The sequence below is a fragment of the Phoca vitulina genome, unplaced genomic scaffold (assembly GCF_004348235.1).
Source record: "Phoca vitulina isolate PV1807 unplaced genomic scaffold, GSC_HSeal_1.0 scaffold48, whole genome shotgun sequence".
In the NCBI taxonomy this organism is placed as follows: Eukaryota; Metazoa; Chordata; class Mammalia; order Carnivora; family Phocidae; genus Phoca; species Phoca vitulina.
In genome coordinates this window covers 11,578,625-11,597,961 of record NW_022589751.1, presented here as the reverse complement: position 1 = coordinate 11,597,961, position 19,337 = coordinate 11,578,625, and positions in this window count along the sequence as shown.

Genomic DNA, 19,337 nt, shown 5'->3' with positions numbered 1-19,337 from the left:
ATTTCCAGTTTTTGGCAATTATGAATAAAGCAGCTATTAATGTTTGTGTGCAGGTTTTTGTGTGAACATATGTTTACATTTTTCTTGGGTAAATTGACTATAGGTCTGTATTACTTTTTAAAAATGTAAAAGTGGGGCGCCTGGGTGGCTCAGATGGTTGGGCATCTGCCTTCAGCTCGGGTCGTGATCCCAGGGTCCTGGGATCGAGCCCCGCGTCGGGCTCCCTGCTCAGCGGGGAGTCTGCTTCTCCCCCTCCCTCTGCTTCTCCCCCTGCTCATGCTCTCTGTCTCTCTCTCTATATCTCTGTGTCTCGAATGAATAAATAAAAAAATCTTTAAAAAAAATGTAAAAGTAACAATAATTTGACATGCTACCTTTGGTTCCTTTGACTAACTTAAAAAATCATTGCTTTGTGTGAAATCTTATTTTCCATAGAATTTGTAAGACCCCAAAATATTGATTAAAAAAGCCTTACGAATGATATAGCTCAGTACAAATGGTTCTAGCTAAAAGTTACCTTGTTTTCATTACAAACTCTTATCATCCAGAGTGGAAGTAACCCCTTCCCAGTTTGGGACTGGACAGGCCTTAGTAGACCGCTGGTCACATTCCTACATAGAGGCCTTTCACAGGGAATGTGAAATAGAATGCAAGGATTGTGAAACAAACCTACTATTGCCTTAAAATTCACTAGAGCCTGCCTTTTGTGTGGGCAGCTTGAGAGATAGAAGGAAGATTTGATCTCAAGAGGGAACATTGAGGCATGTAGGGGAAGTATGGAGAAAAGGGAGAAGAGGGGTAATCTTTTCTCTTAAGTATTGGCAAAAACTGCTCTCACCTTTCTCCTCACACTTGTATCTCTCTCCTCCCCCAACCCAACTTCCTCAGCACAAAGCTACCTGCTATCCTAAGGGTTCTCCTAACTCTTTTGGGCCACAGGAATTTATCATCATTAAATCCCACTTAACAACTTTATCAAGCTTTAGTGTTACAAAGGAATGTCTTATTTATTATTACACACACACACACACACACACACACACACACACGCACACAATAGCCCTGTGTAGTAGATGTAATTCTACCCACTTTACAGATCAGGTTAAATGACTGGGTAAAACTTCTTTGGATTCTAGATTGATGCTCCCTCACCTTGCAGTGTTGACCAGTACCAGAATAAAACCCTTCAAAAATATTAGATCAGGAATTTAAAAACCTAAATTTCTGATTATAAAGTATTACATGCTCATTGAAAATAAAATTTTAATGCAGAAAAGCATTAATAAAAATAAACTATAACCCCACCATCCAGAGATAAACAGTGTTAATATTTTAGCACATTTCCTTTTTTTATTTTCTATATACACTGATAACAGAAACACACACACATACATGCCCTCAGATATTTGTCTAATTTATAATTGAATACATATTATACATACAATTCTACTCTTCTTCTGTCACTTAATATATCAAGAGCATTTTCCTGAATATAAAAAAATTCTTTTGTAAACATAATTTTTAATGAATGGGACTATTACTGTATCTATATCTATTATATTGGGAGAGAGGGGGAACTGTAAGAATGAAACTATTTCCAGTTGCTTCAACTCTATTATTCACAAGTGTTAAGCTTAGGAAAGTCAATCCACTTTTCTGGACCCGTTTCCTCATCTGTGAAATGAAAGACAGTTTTAAGATCTCTAACCTTTCATGAGTCAGTGAGGAAGGGCTAATGTACACTGGGTGAAGATAATCTAGAGAGACATACTTTTCCTTTACTGAACAGGAGGTTCTGGAAAAGTACTGGGTTTCCAGAGCTCTACTATAACTGAAAGGATACCTAGGGACAGGTTTAGGCAGTGTGATTCTAGAAAGGAAGAGCTGCCAAAAATAGCTCCCTGGGATCTGAATGTAGATGAGATCATCAGATCTCTTATAAAATGGGCACTTCCTAGTTCACAAGATGGGCAATTCCTCACCTCTCAGAGAGATGGAGGAAATGATACTTGCTTTTAATCTCAAGACTATGCTATTTCAGAATGTACATGTTAAAATGCTTTTTGTTTATTTCATTACTTGTTCATTCATTCAGTAAATTCTTGTCTGTGAACAAAGTGCCAGACCCTGTGCTAGATACTCTGCATGGACAGATACCATGGTTGTCATCATGGAGCTTAGATTCTAGTGAAAATGACAGACATGAACCAGAAGTTGCTTACCTCCCTAATTAATTAATTACTCCTATGAAGATGATGGTCAAAGTGCCACACAAGTATATAAACTGGGAACCCATCTAGAGAGGAAAGTTTGGAAAGACTATATCCAAAAATGGAATTCAATGAAAATGGAAGAATTTATACATTAGGAAGAACATGAAAAATATATTTTGTGCTTTCTATCCCTATTTGTACATAAAAAACTATGACAATGTATTAATAATATTCCTAATAATAAATCCATTAACATTTATTGAGAGCTTACTACGTGCCAAGTACACTCCCCTTTTTAATCTTCATAATAGATAAAAACAGGGGTTCTGATTGGGTAACTTTGTGAAAGTCATATCATCAATGGGTAGTGGATGGAACCCAATTGGATACACAGTCTGAGTCTGGAGTCTACAGTTTAAAAAGTTGGGAAAATAATAATACCAGGTAACCCTTATATAAGGTTTATATATCAGGCATCAATTAACTCATGTAATTCTCATAAGCACCTTTGGAAGTAGGTATTTTTACTATCATTTCCACTTTACACGAGGAAACTAAGCTACAGACAGATTAAGTATCTTAGTGGACAAAATTATACAACCAGTGGCATAAGCACTGCTACTCTACCACACTATTTTACTCTACACACACTATAGCTACCTGTCATATTTTTGTGACATACATACATACAAATATTTACATACATTGTTTTATATAGTTACATGTATAAGGTACCTACAATTATAATATTCTATTTCTTTTCATTCATCATTATAGCATACTTTGCTCAATAAAACTATTTATAAGCATGTCTTTCCTTTTTTCTTCCCTCCTCTCATCCTCTGGTGTTATGGTACAGGTGGTGGTTGTTTTTATTGTTATTGTTGTTTATTTGTTGATTTTACCATAGGCCCAAAGGATTGAGTTAATCATCTTCCTCAGGTCATGGGCTGTGAAGAGGCCTCCTTCACCTCATCCTAATTCCCAATCCCATCCTATCCCCCTTTAGGTAGCCACTCCAATATTTTGATATGTCCTTAAACACATATGTATCCTTGTAAAATATATTGGTTTTTGTGTGTGTGTTTTATTGAAATATGATTAACATATCATAAAATTCACCCTTTTAAACCAAACAATTCAGTGGTTTCTCGTATATTCATAAAGTTCTACAACCTCCATCACTATCCAATTCCAGAATATTTTTATCACCTCCAAAAGAGATCCCGTACCCATTAGCAATCACCTCCCTTCCCTTGCCCCAGGCTCTAGCATCTGCTGATCTACATTTGTCTATGTATGTGCTTTTCATTTTCATTAAATGTGCTATAGAACTTGTTGTGTTTCTTACATTGTCACTCAACACTACGTTTGTAAAATCAGTCCGTGTTGCTGAATGTGTGCCTGGTTTAATGTTTCTAAATGCTGGGTGGTCTTCCACAGTGGATAGCCACATTATTTCCATCTATTCCCTTGAGGGTGGACACTTAGATTAGCATCAACTTTCCACTACCACACACAAAGCCACACTGAAATCCTTGACCATTCCCTACTGGACGTACGGGGGATCCCTCTGGGATGTACCTGCTGTGGGACTGTTGGGTCACAGTGTATAGATACACTTAATTTCACTCAGTATAGCCAGCTTATTCTCCACCAGTAGTGTCTGTAATTTCCTGTTTTCCTTCATCTTAGCTAAAACTTATTATTATTCACTCTCCAAATTTGGCCAAGCTGATGGGGTATGAAGTGCTATCTCATTTTTAAAATATGAATGTCTTTGATTATTCCTTTTTTTTTGGTTTGTTTTGGTGGGCAGCAAAGCAAGGTTAATTGAGGGATAGCAAAGTGATAGTACAAAGCTCCCAAGGGGGGAGGGGACCAGAGCGGGTTGCCTGTCTTTGATTATTCCTAACAACTTTGATCATCTCTTCATATATTTGCTAGTCTTTCAGGTGTGAAATTGGGTGGAACGAGGCTAAAGTTTTGGGCTGGAATTTAAAGTACCCCTGCTCTTTCATAGGACAAACTTTCAACAGTGGTTTATATCTGAAAACACTAACCCATGCTTTACTCTGCTTGAAGCCCTGGACCCTACTGAGACAGAAACATGAGATGGAGTTTCCCAGTGAAGCAGGGGTAAGGCAGTCTGGACTTGTTAATGTCCACAATAAATAGTTAATTGTGTGCACAGCATTTCTGAGATACAGGCATTTCTATAGTTAATAAGAAAAGCTCTTGCCTAGGGCAGGGAGGGTTTTTTTGTTTTTTTTTTTCTTTCAAAAACGGCCAAGAGTTTTTTTGGGAAATGATTAATCCTCAGCATCTGGGCAGTCAGAAAGTCAACCCCACTTGATCACCAGCTAGTTGGTTTATTCAACACCAAAATCCAGGCAATCCAGTGTGGGATACCAGACTGGGTCACAGAGAACTGACAGCAGAGGTAACTTCTAGGCAAACTGAAAAAAATATTGAAGATGTTTTCTTTACTGAGAAGAAATGGGAAAAATGGAATGTCATTTAGGTGATCAGCTTGAGTACTGTTTTTCAGGATAATATATTCTCGGGTAGGGAAAAATCAATGTGATTAAGACAGTCTTTAATATAGCAAAACATTATTTTTTTCTTTATAGAGCAATGTTTTTCTAATTTTATTATGTATAATAATCATAACAATCACCTGGGAAGTTTGTTTTTATTGAAACAGATTCTAGAAGAATACATAGAGGGGCGCCTGAGTGGCTCAGTCGTTAAGCGTCTGCCTTCGGCTCAGGTCATGATCCCAGGGTCCTGGGATCCAGCCCCGCATCGGGCTCCCTGCTTCGCGGGAAGCCTGCTTCTCCCTCTACCACTCCCCCTGCTTGTGTTCCCTCTCTCGCTGTGTCTCTCTCTGTCAAATAAATAAATAAAATCTTAAAAAAAAAAAAGTAGAAGAATACATAGAAACTGGTAACAATGGTTGCCTCTCTGAAGAGAAACTGGTAGCTGGGAAACAGGAGAGAGACTTTTTCCTTCTGATCTTTTAAATTTTGTACAGTTAACATCCATTTCCCATTCAAAATAATTTACATTTAATTAAAAATGCACATTCCTATTTCCATTTTGATTCTGTGGATCAAGAATCTGCATTTTAGAAGATAGCAAGAGGGGAAGAATGAAGGGGAGGAAATCGGAGGGGGAGACGAACCATGAGAGACTATGGACTCTGAGAAACAAACTGAGGGTTCTAGAGAGGAGGGGGTGGGGAGATGGGTTAGCCTGGTGATGGGTATTAAGGAGGGCACGTTCTGCGTGGAGCACTGGGTGTTATACGCAAACAATGAACCATGGAGCACTACATCAAAAACTAATGATGTAATGTATGGTGATTAACATAATAATAAAAAAATAAAACAATAAAAAGAATCTGCATTTTAACAAGCATCTCATGTGATTCCAATAGAGCTGAACTGTTGGCTCACTTTTGGAGAAACAAGATACAAAGGAGTGGTTTTTAATCTTTTTTAGATTTATGCATTTCTGTGAATTTTTAATGAAAGCTATGGGCTTTTTTCCTAGAAAATTGCACATGTATGCAAGGACACAATAATGTGAATATCTTGTGATTACAATTGCAAGGGAACTCCAGCAGCCGTGTGTCCATGATCCTCATGTTAGGGACCCCAATACAGAGGTTTTGTTCTACATCATGGCAAAAAGCTTTTTTAAAAGGAGAGGTCTAGAGACTTGAGAACACTTTTAAGTGTGTGTGTGTGCGTGTGTGTATGTCTGTGTGTACGTGTGAGCCTGTGTGTGTGTATGAGAGCAGAAGCGATTTCTACTTTTGATGAAGGGGTTCCTTCTCCATTTCTAGAAGTAGTTCCTAACTAATAAAGGAACAGAAGATGGATCCCTCAACAATTCCCTTCCAGCTACATCCTGTCCACAAACATGTTAATGAAATTTGCAGATGACCCCAAAAGAGGATATGCTGCAAACACCAGGAAAGCCAAAGAAATTATGTAAAACATTAGCAATATGGCAAAGAGAATGACACTCAACTTGGAAAAAATTCAAGTAGAGGCATCTGGGGAGAAGTCATTGGAAAGAAAACTTTTCATGGGGAGGGCAACACCTGGAAAATAGTAATGGCTATAATAGGCCCAATGGTGATGCTAAATGGCAAATTAGATACATGTCTGTTGTATAATTTTGTGAGAAAAATATGACACCGGCCTCTGGTTACAAAGCAGGGAGATAATGGTTCTTTCTGTTTGGCCCCTAGTGAGACAGCACCTGGGATGCTGTTTTTAGTTTTGGACACTTCATTAGTGGAAAATTGTTGGTTAACATTTGGGAATTTGGAGGCAAGAAACAGGAACAATTAAAAGCATTTATTTGGGGTGCCTGGGTGGCTCAGTCGCTAAGCGTCTGCCTTCGGCTCAGGTCATGATCCCGGGGTCCTGGGATCGAGCCCTGCATCGGGCTCCCTGCTCTGCGGGAAGCCTGCTTCTCCCTCTCTCTCTGCCCCTCCCCCCGGCTCGTGCTCATTCGCGCTCTAATAAATAAAATCTTTAAAAATAAATAAATAAACAAATCGGGGCGCCTGGGTGGCTCAGTCGTTAAGCGTCTGCCTTCGGCTCAGGTCATGATCCCGGGGTCCTGGGATCGAGCCCCGCATAGGGCTCCCTGCTCAGTGGGAAGCCTGCTTCTCCCTCTCCCACTCCCCCTGCTTGTGTTCCCTCTCTCGCTGTGTCTCTGTCAAATAAATAAAAGATCTTTAAAAAAAATAAATAAAAGCATTTATTTGACACGACTCAACCATTCAAAACCGATGTCACAGAGGGAAAAAGGAATAATGAAACTATACTTAGATTGCGTTGCTGAGAAATCAAAGAAATCAAAGGTCTTTTCACTGTAATTTCAGCATGGACCCATTGATTGTTAAAGCAGGGAGGGACTTTGGAGGTGACTTTCGGTGATCTTTAAGTTCCTGGGCTGTGCTAAAATTCTGTTACTGGGCAGGTTGCTCTTGGGCTAAGCATTTCATGGAGCTCTAGAAAGGGTCCTCTTAAAACATAGATCTGATATTCTCCTAATTAAAACCCTCCAGTAGATTCCCATGGCATTTAGAATAAACCTAACCTTTTAACAGGGCCCACATTGTTCTGCTGAATCTGGCCTTTGCCTAAATCTTGACTTTTAACACTCTCCCCTGAGCTCACCAGTCTTCAGCCACACTGGCCTCCTTGCTGTTTGTAGAACTCTCCAAGATCATTACAGCCTCATGGTCTTTGCATTTGCTGTTCACTCCTCCAGCTTCTTGCATTATTGATTCCTTCTCATCTTTCTTCCTTTCATAAACATGTCATCTAAAGTCTCCATCCCCAGGGCGCCTGGGTGGCTCAGTCTGTTAAGTGTCTGCCTTTGGCTCAGTTCGTGATCCCAGGGTTCTGGGATCGAGCCCCACATGGGGCTCCCTGCTCAGTGGGGAGTCTGCTTCTCCCTCTCCCTCTGTCCCTCCCTCACTTCCCCCTGCTTGTTCTCTCTCTCTCATTCAAATAAATAAATAAAATCTTAAAAAAAATAAAGTCTCCATCCCCACACCACCATCCGTTACAGCACTGTCACAATATGTAATTATTTACTTACTCATTTGTTATCTTTTCCCCTTATTAGGACTACCTAGTAAATACTAAGGAGAGCAATTGCTGGGTCATATGGTAAGAGTATGGTTAGCTTTGTAAGAAACCACCAGAACTGTCTTCTGAAGTGGCTATACCACTTTGCATTCCCACCCAGCAATGGATGGGATTTCCTGTTGCTCCACATCCTCACCAACACTCACCAGTTGTCAGTGTTCTGGATTTCGGCCATTTTCGTAGGTATGTGGCGGTGTCTCATTGTTGCTTTAATTTGCATTTCCCTGAACACACATGATTTGGAGGATCTTTTCATATGCTTACTTGCCAACTCTATATTTTCTGTGGCGAGGGATCCATTTGATCTTTGCACATTTTAAAGATCTGGTTGTTTTCTTACTGTTAAGATTTAAGAGTTCCTCGTATATTTTTCCCAGCTTTATTGAGGAATAATTGACAGATAAAATTATATATATTTAAGCTGTACAATGTGATGATTCCATACACACACACACACACACACACACACACATTGTGAAATGATTACCAGGAACAAATTGATTAACATGTCTGTCACCTCACATAGTTAACTATTTTTTTGTGTATGTGTGATTAGAACACTGAAAATTTATTTTCAGCAAATTTCAAGTATACATTATGTTATTAACTATAGTAACCATGCTGCACATTAGATACTCAAAACTCATTCATTTTATAATTGAAATTTTGATCTACATCTCCCCATATCTCCCTTTTCCCAGCCTCTGGAAACCACAATTCTATTCTCTGTTTCTATGAGATTGAATTTTTTTTTTTTTTAAATTTCACATATAAGCGAGATCATACAGTATTTGTCATTCTCTATCTGGCTTATTTCACTTAGCATAACGTACTCCAGGTTCATCCATGCTGTTGCAAATGAAAGAACTTCCTTTTTTGTTTTTTAAAGGTGGAATCCACTGTGTGTGTGTGTGTGTGTGTGTTTGTGTGTGTGTATGTATGTGTGTGTGTGTGTGTGTTTATCACATTTTCTTTATCCATTCATCTGGACACTTAAGTTGTTTCCATATCTTGGTTCTTATGAATAATGCTGCAATGAACATAGGGGTGCATATATATGTTCAAATTAATGTTTTTGTTTTCTTTAGATAAATACACGGAAATGGGATTGCTAGATATAGTTGTTCTCTCTCTCTCTCTCTCTCTTTTTTTTTTTTGAGAAACCTCCATACTGTTTTCTATAATGACTATACTAATTTACATTTCCACCAACAGCGTAGAAGGGTTCCCTTTTCTCCACATCTTCGCCAACACTTGTGATCTCTTCTCTTTTTGATAATTGCCATCCTAACAGGTATCTCATGGTTTTGATTTTCATTTTCCTAATGATTTGTGATGTTGAGCACCTTCTCATGTACCTATTGGCCATTTGTAAATCCTCTTTGGAAAAATGTCCATTCAGGTTCTTTGCCCATTTTTAAATTGGATTGTTTTTCTGCTATTCAGTTGTATGAGTTCCTTATATATTTTGAATATTAACCCTTTATCAGATGTATAGTTTATAAATATTTTCTCTCACTATGCAGGTTGCCTTTTCATTTTATTATTTCCTTTGCTGTACAGAAGCTTTTCAGTTTGATGTGGTCTCACTTATTTATTTTAGCTTTTGTTGTCTATGCTTTTGGCATCATAACCAAAAAAATCATTGCCAATACCAGAATCAAGAAGTATTTCCCCTATGTTTTCTTCTAGGAAATTTATGGTATCAGATCTTACGCTTAAGTCTTTAAATCCATTTTGAGCCTTTTTTTTTTTTTTTTTTTTTTTGATCCAAATCTCATGAGACCTCACACGCCTCTCAGGAGATTTCTACCAAAATGTCATGAGATCTTAGACCAAATCTCGTGAGACCTCATCCAATTCTCTCCAGTCCTCAGTCCAATCTCGTGAGATCTCACATACCTCTCATGAGATTTCTACCAAAATCTCGTGAGATCTTAGACCAAATCTTGTGAGAACTCAGTCCAAATCTCATTAGATCTCATCCAAAACAGATCTCTCCTGAGATCTGACTCAGATTTTGTGAGATTTCAAGCCAAATCTCGTGAGAACTCATTCAAAATCTCGTGAGAACTCAGTCTAAATCTCCTGAGATCTATTCCAAATCTTATGAGAATTCACTCAGCTCACCAGATTTCTACCCACATGTCTTGAGATTTTAGTCCAAATCTCATGAGATCTCATCCAAAACTCACCACATCTCAGTCCAACCTCGTGAGATCTCATGCACATCTCGTGAGAATTCTACACATCTCTCAAGAGATCTCTTCCAAATCTCATCAGATCTCATTCCAAATCTTGTGAGAACTCAGTCCAAATCTTGCATGCTCTCACTCAAATCTTGCCAATTTCTGTCCAAATCTCAAGAGAACTCACCCAAATCTCTTGAGATCTCATCCAAATCTCCCCAGACCTTGGTCCAAATCTTGTGAGACCTCAGGCCAGATGTAAGATAGGGGTCCAGTTTCATTCTTTTGCATGTGGATATCCAGTTTTCCCAGCACCATTTATTGAAGAGACTGTCCTTTCCCCATTTTGTGTTCTTGTTAAAGAATAGTTGACATATGTATAGGTTTATTTCTGGGCTCTCCATTCTGTCCATTTGTGTATGGGTCTATTTTTATACCAGTACCATACTATTTTAATTACTATATCTTTGTAATATTCTTTGAAATCAGGGAGAGTGATACTTTCAGCTTTGTTTTTTTCAAGATAGCTTGGTTATTTGGGGTCTTTTGTGCTTCCATATGAATTTTCAGATTGTTTTTTCTATTTCTGTGAAAAATATTGAAATTCTTTTTCAAGTTTTTTTTTTATAGTTTTGTTGAGATACAACTGACATAAATCATTGTATAAGTCTAGGGTACACAGTATAATGGTTTGACTTACATATATTGTGAAATTATTACTGCAGTAAGTTTAGTTAACATCCATCATCTCATATAGATACAATAAAAAGAGAAATTAAATAAGAAGGAAAAGAAAAAAGAATTATTTTCCTTGTGATGAGACTTCTTAGGATGTTCTCTCTTAACAACTTTTGTATATGTCATATAGCAGTGTTAACTACAGTCATCATGCTGTACATTACTTCCCTGATATTTATCTTGTAACTGGAAATTTGTACCTTTTGACCACCTTTCTCCACTTCCTCCACCACCACCCCTCCTGCTTTTGTATAGCTACCCTTACTCTCTTTTAGTTTCTGTTTGCATGGCATGTATTTTTCTACTCCTTCACTTTCATCTGATGCTTGTCCTTAAAGCTAAAGTGAGTCTGTTGTAGGCAGCATATAGTTAGGTTTGTTTGTTTAATCCATTCAGCCTATTTCTATGTCTTTTGACTGGATAATTTAATCCATTTACATTTAGAAAAATTATTGATAGATAAGGACTTACTATTGCCATTTTGTCAATTGTTTCCTGTTTTTGTTTTGTTTTGTTTGTAGTTCCTTTGTTTCTTTCTTCCTCCCTTGCTGTCTTCCTTTGTGATTGGTAATTTTTTGTAATAGTGTGCTTTGATTCTTTTCTCTTTATCTTTAGTATAGCTACTGTAGCTTTTGCTTTGTGCTTACTATGAGACTTCCATAATACATCTTATAAGGGTCTATTTTAAACCAATAACAAGTTAAATTGCATACAAAAGCTCTACATATTTACTTGCCCTTCCACACATATATTTTATATTGTGAATGTCACAATACAACTTTTCATATTGGATAGCCACTAAAAGAATATTTAGCTATAGGTATTTTTTTTTAAGATTTTATTCATTCATTTGTCAGAGAGAGAGAGCAGACAAGCACGGGGAGTGGCAGGCAGAGGGAGAAACAGGCTCCCTGCTGATCAAGGAGCCTGATGCAGGACCAGATCCCAGGACCCAGAGATCATGACCTGAGCTGAAGGCAGACACTTAACAGGCTGAGCCACCCAGGTGTCCCAGCTATAGGTATTTTTAACACTTTTGTCTTATAGTCTTTACATGAGAGCACAAAGCAATTTACACACCATCAATCCAGTGTTAGAATATTGTACATTTGACTATATATTTACCTTTACCATGAATTTTAAACTTTCATATGTTTTCTGGTTTCTTTTTAAAAAAGATTTTATTTATTCATTTGAGAGGGAGAGAGACAGAGAAAGCACAAGCGGAGGAGAGGGAGAAGCAGACTCCTGGCTGAGCTGGGAGTCCGACGTGGGGCTCGATCCCAGGACCTGGAGATCATGACCTGAGCAGAAGGCAGATGCTTAACCATCTGAGCCACCCAGGTGCCCCTGTTTTCTGGCTTCTAATTAGTAAATGTTTGTTTCAGCTTGAAGAGCTCCCTTTAGCAGTTCTTGTAAGGAAGATCTAGTGGTGACGAGTTCTTTTGGCTTTCGTTTGGGAAGAGATCAATATTTATAAAACAGAAATCTGATTACATCAATCTCCTGCCTCCACTGGCCCTCTGCTGGTCTTAGGATAAAGTAAAAATCCTTTAACATGGCTTATTAAAGTCCTTTGTGGGCAGCCTTCTCTGTGCTTCATCATTCTACTTCTCAATGGTGCTAAATGGCAGAGCTGAAATTTAAACCCAGATAATTGACTTCCCAGTAATAATATTCTTAATTGCTTTCCTGCATTGTCCCAGCAGCCAGCCATAATGAATATCTTTCATTGTCTCCTATGAACTATGCTTTTTCTTATCTTTAGGTTTTGCTACATGCTCTTGCCTCTGCTTTGAATTTTCTCTGTTCACTCTCCTGGCTTGGAAAACTCCCTTATTTATCCTTCAGATCTCAGCTTAGAAGTTTCTATATCTTACATACAGCTTTACATAATTCCCCAAGTCTGAGTCCAAAGATCCTGCCCTATATTCCTTTAAATCCCTTTTCTTCCCTTGACATATAACATATTCATTATATTATAATGGCTAATTTACTTAGTTCCTTGACAGGAATTTAGATTCTGTGATTTCAAGGGCTGTAATGATCTTATGGATCATTACATCTCCAAGGCCTACCACATAGTGGGTACTGGAAACATATTTGTTGTATAAACGAACAGAGGATTTACAATTCCTTAGTAAGGTATTCTCCTATTCTGGACATTTTTAGATACTTAATACTGGGGGTCGGGAAGGTAATACTAGAATTATTTTCCTGTTTGGATCTCTTGTGGGGGCGATTCAAAGCACAACCTAAAAAGAACTCAAAGGCAGCAGAGATGCTCAGGAGAAACAGACAAAGAGCTGGAGCGGGTGGAAGCTGGTACCGCTTTGCTCTTAGGGCTTTCCCCTCAGTGGCCCTTCTTCGTGGGTCTAACGGTACTTCGGCTGGGTGGGGCCACAGCATCCCACCCGGCGTCTGTAAGCCCAGGGAGCGCGACTACTCTGCCAGGACCCTTCTCACAGACGGAAACATCGCGATACCTCATCAACAACAAGGGCATCGCGATACCTCCCTGAAGCCGAGTGTTCGCGTTTGACAGGTTCCCCGGGGGTTATCGAAAGCTTAGGAATTTTCTTAGGTCTTCGAATGTGCACTGACCTTCCAACACGTGTTCCGCCTCTGGGCTTGTCTTTCCGTGGGGCCCGGAACACCGAACTGGACCCGCCGGAGCCTGCGAGAGAATGGTGGTCGCCTGACTGGAGTCCCTGAGGGGAAAAATGCCCGCATGGGAAGAAGAGCAGGCCTGCGCCCCTGGGGAATCGTCGTGTGCCCTGCGAGGGCGGAGGCCTGGCGATAAGCGGGAAAACCGGGATTGGCAAACGCGGGAAAGCTCTGCTTCCAAAAAAAGAGGGACCCAGGAGGGGATTATTTTTTGCGGCCAGCAAGGGAGAAGCTAGCCCTAGCGTCGGTTCAGAGAGGGCCGACGGACCCGACGCCCAGCCGCGCGCCGAGGGACTCTGGGCCGAGACCGGAGAGCGGCAGGTGGTGGCCAGTAGACAGGTGAGCACTGCCCGCTTTTGAGAACTCGTAGAGGGACTAATGGAGGAGGGGGTATCCCGAGGAAATATGGACTCCTTGTTAATTAGGGGGGTGAGGACTATTTTGGGGTATGGCCCTAAAGGGATCAGATTTATACTCACTGTTCTGGAAGACCGCGGGAAATACTGGTTGCATTTGGACTGTAAGTTGCTGCAGTTGGGTGACTATGGAACTGAGGAGGAGATTAGTGGGTAGGACTCCGCTGAACAACCTAGTTATAAAATGTTGATATATAAAATCTTAGAAATAACGATAGCACTGGGAGTGACTATCCAAGCTTATTTGCTTAGCCTGAGTCTACAGATTTATATATATATATATCTTTCTTGCTTGCTCTCCTTCCTTTCCTCCTGCCGGTCCTCCTTCTCTTCTTCCCCTCCTCACTTGTCACTTCTTCCCTTGCTTCCTCTCCTCATCACTCCCTCTTTTCTTCCATTAAATCAGGCGTTCTTAACCCTAGAATTTTGGTGATTCGTGAACTAGGACGGAAGGAAAATCACATGTTTATTTTGCTTAACATCTAAATCAACTTTTGCATTTTCATCGATTATGAAATTGTAAACCGCAGAAGTGTTAGCAGTACCTGTGACAATGTCATCAGTAGAAATCATGTAGTATTAACAGTACCTGTACCTTCGACCATAGAAATCTTAGGTGTTGACGGTCACATTATGTATCTTTAGAAATATTCTTGCTCACTACTGTGAAATTTTGAGTTATGTGATTTGCCACCTGATCTTTTATTCAATGCATTAACATTGAAACACTTAAATTATGTCACTAATTTAAAAAATGTTTGATAAATATAGTTCAATATAATTGGTTTCCTTTGCATATTTCTCATCCATTCCTTTTTTTTTTTTTTTTTTAAAGATTTTATTTATTTATTTGACAGAGGCAGCGAGAGAGGGAACACAAGCAGGGGGGAGTGGGAGAGGGAGAAGCAGGCTTCCCGCTGAGCAGGGAGCCCGATGCGGGGCTGGATCCCAGGACCCTGGGATCATGACCTGAGCCGAAGGCAGACGCTTAATGACTGAGCCACCCAGGCGCCCCTCTCATCCATTCCTAATCTTACTGTGGTGTGTAGAAGGAAAATTAGTGCCAGTCCTAAGAAAGTGAATGACCCAAATCATTGTACCACAAATACTTTTACAATTTAGGTGGTTTCCAGTTCTTTCTACAAAGCTGAAGGAGCGCCTACTCTAGTTGTTGATAGATAATTAAAAGTAGTTTTTAATAAGAGATCACTGGGATTTGGCATATAACTCTAGAGGAGAGCAAAGAGTTATGTGATGTTGCTATAAGAAAATGGTTACTATTCCTATTTACTTATTTATGTAAACAAACTTTCTCAGAGCTTATATTTAAAAATAAATTTTAAAAAGGGAAGTGATTGATTTTGTACATTGACTAGTACTATCAGTAAGTACACAGATTTATAAAGTAAAAGCCACATTTCATCTCACTGAGATTTATGATGCCAAAAATTTTTCTTGTGTTTAGTATCGATATAAATTATGTTTATGCTGTTTTGCTCGATTGGGTACTAATTGTATCATTCAAAAGAAATTTTTTTAATACTTTGAGTCTTATGGTTGTGGTAAATGACATCTTGATTTTGGACTTCTGGCCTCCAGAACTGTGAGAGGATTAATTTCTGTTTTAAGCCATCAAGGCTATGGTAATTTGTAACAGCAGCTACAGGAAACTAATACATAAGGTTTATAACATACGCAAGTATTCAGTTTTAGTAGATAATGCCAAATAGTTTTCCAGAGTGATGCACCGATTTATACTCCCAGTAGCAATGTATGAGAGTTCTGGTTGCTTTGCATCAATGGCTGGGTGCCAGATATGAAAGAGTCAAATAGTAAATATGTTAGGCTTTATAGGCCATATGGACTTGTGGCAAATATTCAGCTCTGTCATTGTAGAATGAAAGAAGCCATAGACATTACATAAATGAATGAGCATGGCTTCTTTCCAATAAAACTTTATTTACAAAAATAGGTGGTGGGTCCTTGTTTGCTGACTCTTACTCTGTATACTTACCAACACTTGGTATTTTCTGTTCTTTTCATTTTAGCCATTCCAGTCAATGTGTACTGGTATTTCATTGTGATTTTAAATCACATATCCTTGATGACTGATGCAGTTGAGCATCTTTTCAGGTGTTGTCCATTAAGATGTACTCTTTTGTGAAATGCCTTTTCAAGTATTTTATTCATTTTTTAAAAAAGATTTTATTTATTTATTTGACAGAGAGAGACACAGCAAGAGCCGGAACAAAGCAGGGGGAGTGGGAGAGGGAGAAGCAGGCTTCCCACGGAGCAGGGAGCCCGATGCAGGACTCGATCCTAGGACCCTGGGATCATGACCTGAGCCGAAGGCAGACGCTTAATGACTGAGCCACCCAGGCGCCCCTATTTTGTTCATTTTTAAAATAACAGTTTGAGATAAAATTTACATACCATAAAACTCAACCTTTTGAGATAACAATTAAGTGGTCATTAGTATATTCACCATGTTGTGTAACCATCATCATTACCTAATTTCACAACATTTCGTCATCCCCACACCAAAAAACCAACCCATACCCATTAACAATTACATTCTCCATTCCTTCTGCTCCTAGCCCCTGGCAGCCACTAATCTACTTTCTGTCTTTATGGATTTGCTTTTTCTGAAAATTTCATATAAGTAGAATGATATAATATGGGATCTTTTGTGTCTGGCTTCTTTTACTTAGCATAATGTTTTCAAAGTTCATCCAAGTTGTAACATGTATCATTACTTCATTCCTTTTTATGGCCAGATAACTTTCCATTGTATTGGATACACCACATTTTGCTTACCCATTTGTCAGTGGCTGGGCATTTGGATTGATTCCAATTTGGCTATTATGAATAATGATGCTATGAACGTTCATGTACAAGTTTTTGTGTGGATATATGTTTTTAATAATCTTGGGTATATGCCTATGAGTAGAATTGCTGGGTCATATGGTAACTTTATGTTTAACATTTTGAGGACTGCCACACTGTTTCCCAAAGCAGGTGAATCATTTTACAATCCTACCAGGAACATCTAAGGGTTCCAGTTTCTTCATATCCTCACCATTGTTTGTTATTGTCTGCTTTTTTCATTATAGCTACCTTTGATTTACATTTCCTTAATGACTAATGATGTGTATCTTTTCATGGTTTATTGGCCAACTATGTATTCTTTGGAGAAATGTCTATTTAAATTCTCTGGCCACTTTTTAATTGAGTTGTCCATCTTTTTATTGTTGTCCGATTTCTTTATACATTCTGGATACAAGTCCCTTATCTGATACACTGTTTGCAGTATTTTTCTCCCATTCTGTGGGTTGTCTTTTCACTTTCTTGATGTTGTCCTTGAAGCACAAAGTATTTTATTTTGATGAAAACTGATTTATCTAATTTTTCTTTTGTCAGTTGGGCTTTTAGCCCGTGGTTTTCATCTAAGAAACCATTGCCTAATTCAAAGTTACAATAATTTCCGCTCATGTTTACTCATAAGAGTTTTATAGTTTCAAAACTGCTCTTACATTTAGGCATTTGATCCTTTTTCAGATAATTTTTGTTTATGGCATCAGGTAAGGGCCCAACTTCATTCTTTTGCATGTGGATATCCAGTTGTCCCAACATTTGCTGGAAAGACTTTCCCCCATTGAATGGTCTTGGCACCATGGTTGAAAATCAGTTGACTATATATGTAAGGGTTTATTTTTGGACTCTCAGTTCTGTTTTGTTGGTCTGTATGTCTGCCTTATGCCAGTATCACCCTTTCTTGATTATTGTAGGTTTGCATTAAATTTTGATGTCTGGAAGCATCAGTCTTCCAACTTTATCCTTTTTCTAGGTTGTTTTGGCCACTCCAGGTGGTCACCCTTGCTTGTCAAGCACTGAAAAAAAAAGCTTGGATTTTGATATGGATTGTGTTGAATCTGTAGATCAATTTTGAGAGTATTACCAACTTAATATGAAGTTTTTCAATCCATGAACATTGGAACAGGTGATGTTCTTCCAGTTATTTAGGATTTCTACAATTTCCTTCAACAGTATTTTGTAGTTTTCAGTGTACAGGTTTTATACTTCTTTTGTTAAATTTATTCCTAGGTATTTTATTCATGTTAATGCTACTGTAAATGGAATTATTTTCTTAATTTCATTTTTAGGGATTCATTGTAAGTGTATAGAAATACATTTTATTTTTGTGCATTGATCTTGTATCCTGCAACATTCTGAACTTGTTTATTAATTCTAATTGTTTTTTAGTGGATTTCTTAGTATTTCATATATATATATATACATATATATGTGTGTGTATATATATATGTAAATGTCATCATGAATAGAGATCATTTTACTTCTTTTATTCCTATCTGAATGCTTTTAAATTCTTTTTCTTGCTTAATTGCTCTGTTTAGGTTAAAACCTCTAGGAAAATGTTGAATAGAAGGGATAAGAGGAGCTATCTTTGTCTTGTTTCTGATTTTAGGGAAAAAACTTTCAGACTCACCATTAAATATTATGTTAGTGGTGGGTTTTATGTAGATGCCATTTATCATGTTGAAGAAGTCCCCTTCTATTACTAGTTTGTTGAGTGCTTTTATTATGAAAGGGTGTTGGAATTTGTCATATGTTTTCTCTGTATTTACTGAGATGGTCATGTGGTTATTGTCCTTTATTCTGTATGTGTAGTTTATTACATTGATTGATTTTCATATGTTGATAGTCTTTTTTATATGTTGCTTTTTGTTCATTTTAAAATTGGTTTTTTGTTTTTTATTTGTAGGAGTTCTGTCTTCTCTTGGTGTCATTGCACTCTTAATGATCTCTATTAATGAGCAAATGGTTTTACTCCTAATATAATCCAGTTTACCATTTCTTCTTTTTGGTTAACACTTTTGTGTCTTATTTAAGAATCTTTGTCTACTACAAGATTGTGAAGATGTTTTCCTGTGTTCTTTTTCCTGAAAGCTTTATTGTTTTACTTTTCACAATTAGGTCTGCATTCCATCTGGAATTGATTTTAGGTGTTAGAGGTCAAGGTTGCTTTTATTTCTATACGGATATCCAATTCACTTTTCCTTAGTGGACTATTATCTTTTTTTCATGAATTAGGTGGCCACATATATGGGTTGTGTTTCTGGGGTCTCTATTCTGTTCTAATAGTGTTGAAAATATTTTTTTAACTTTTTATGCATGCTGTGCACTTTTGATTTCATGGCTACTCTTTCTAGTTAAAAACCATTTATCATAATTTTTGCACAGACACACAGACACACACATGCGGGGTGGGGGAGGGGCAGAGGAAAAGAGAGAGAGAGACAGTCTTAAGCAGGCTCCATGCCCAGTGGGGAGCCCGATGTGGGGCTCAGTCTCACCACCCTGAGATCATGACCTGAGCCAAAATCAAGAGTCGGACGCTTATATGACCGAGTC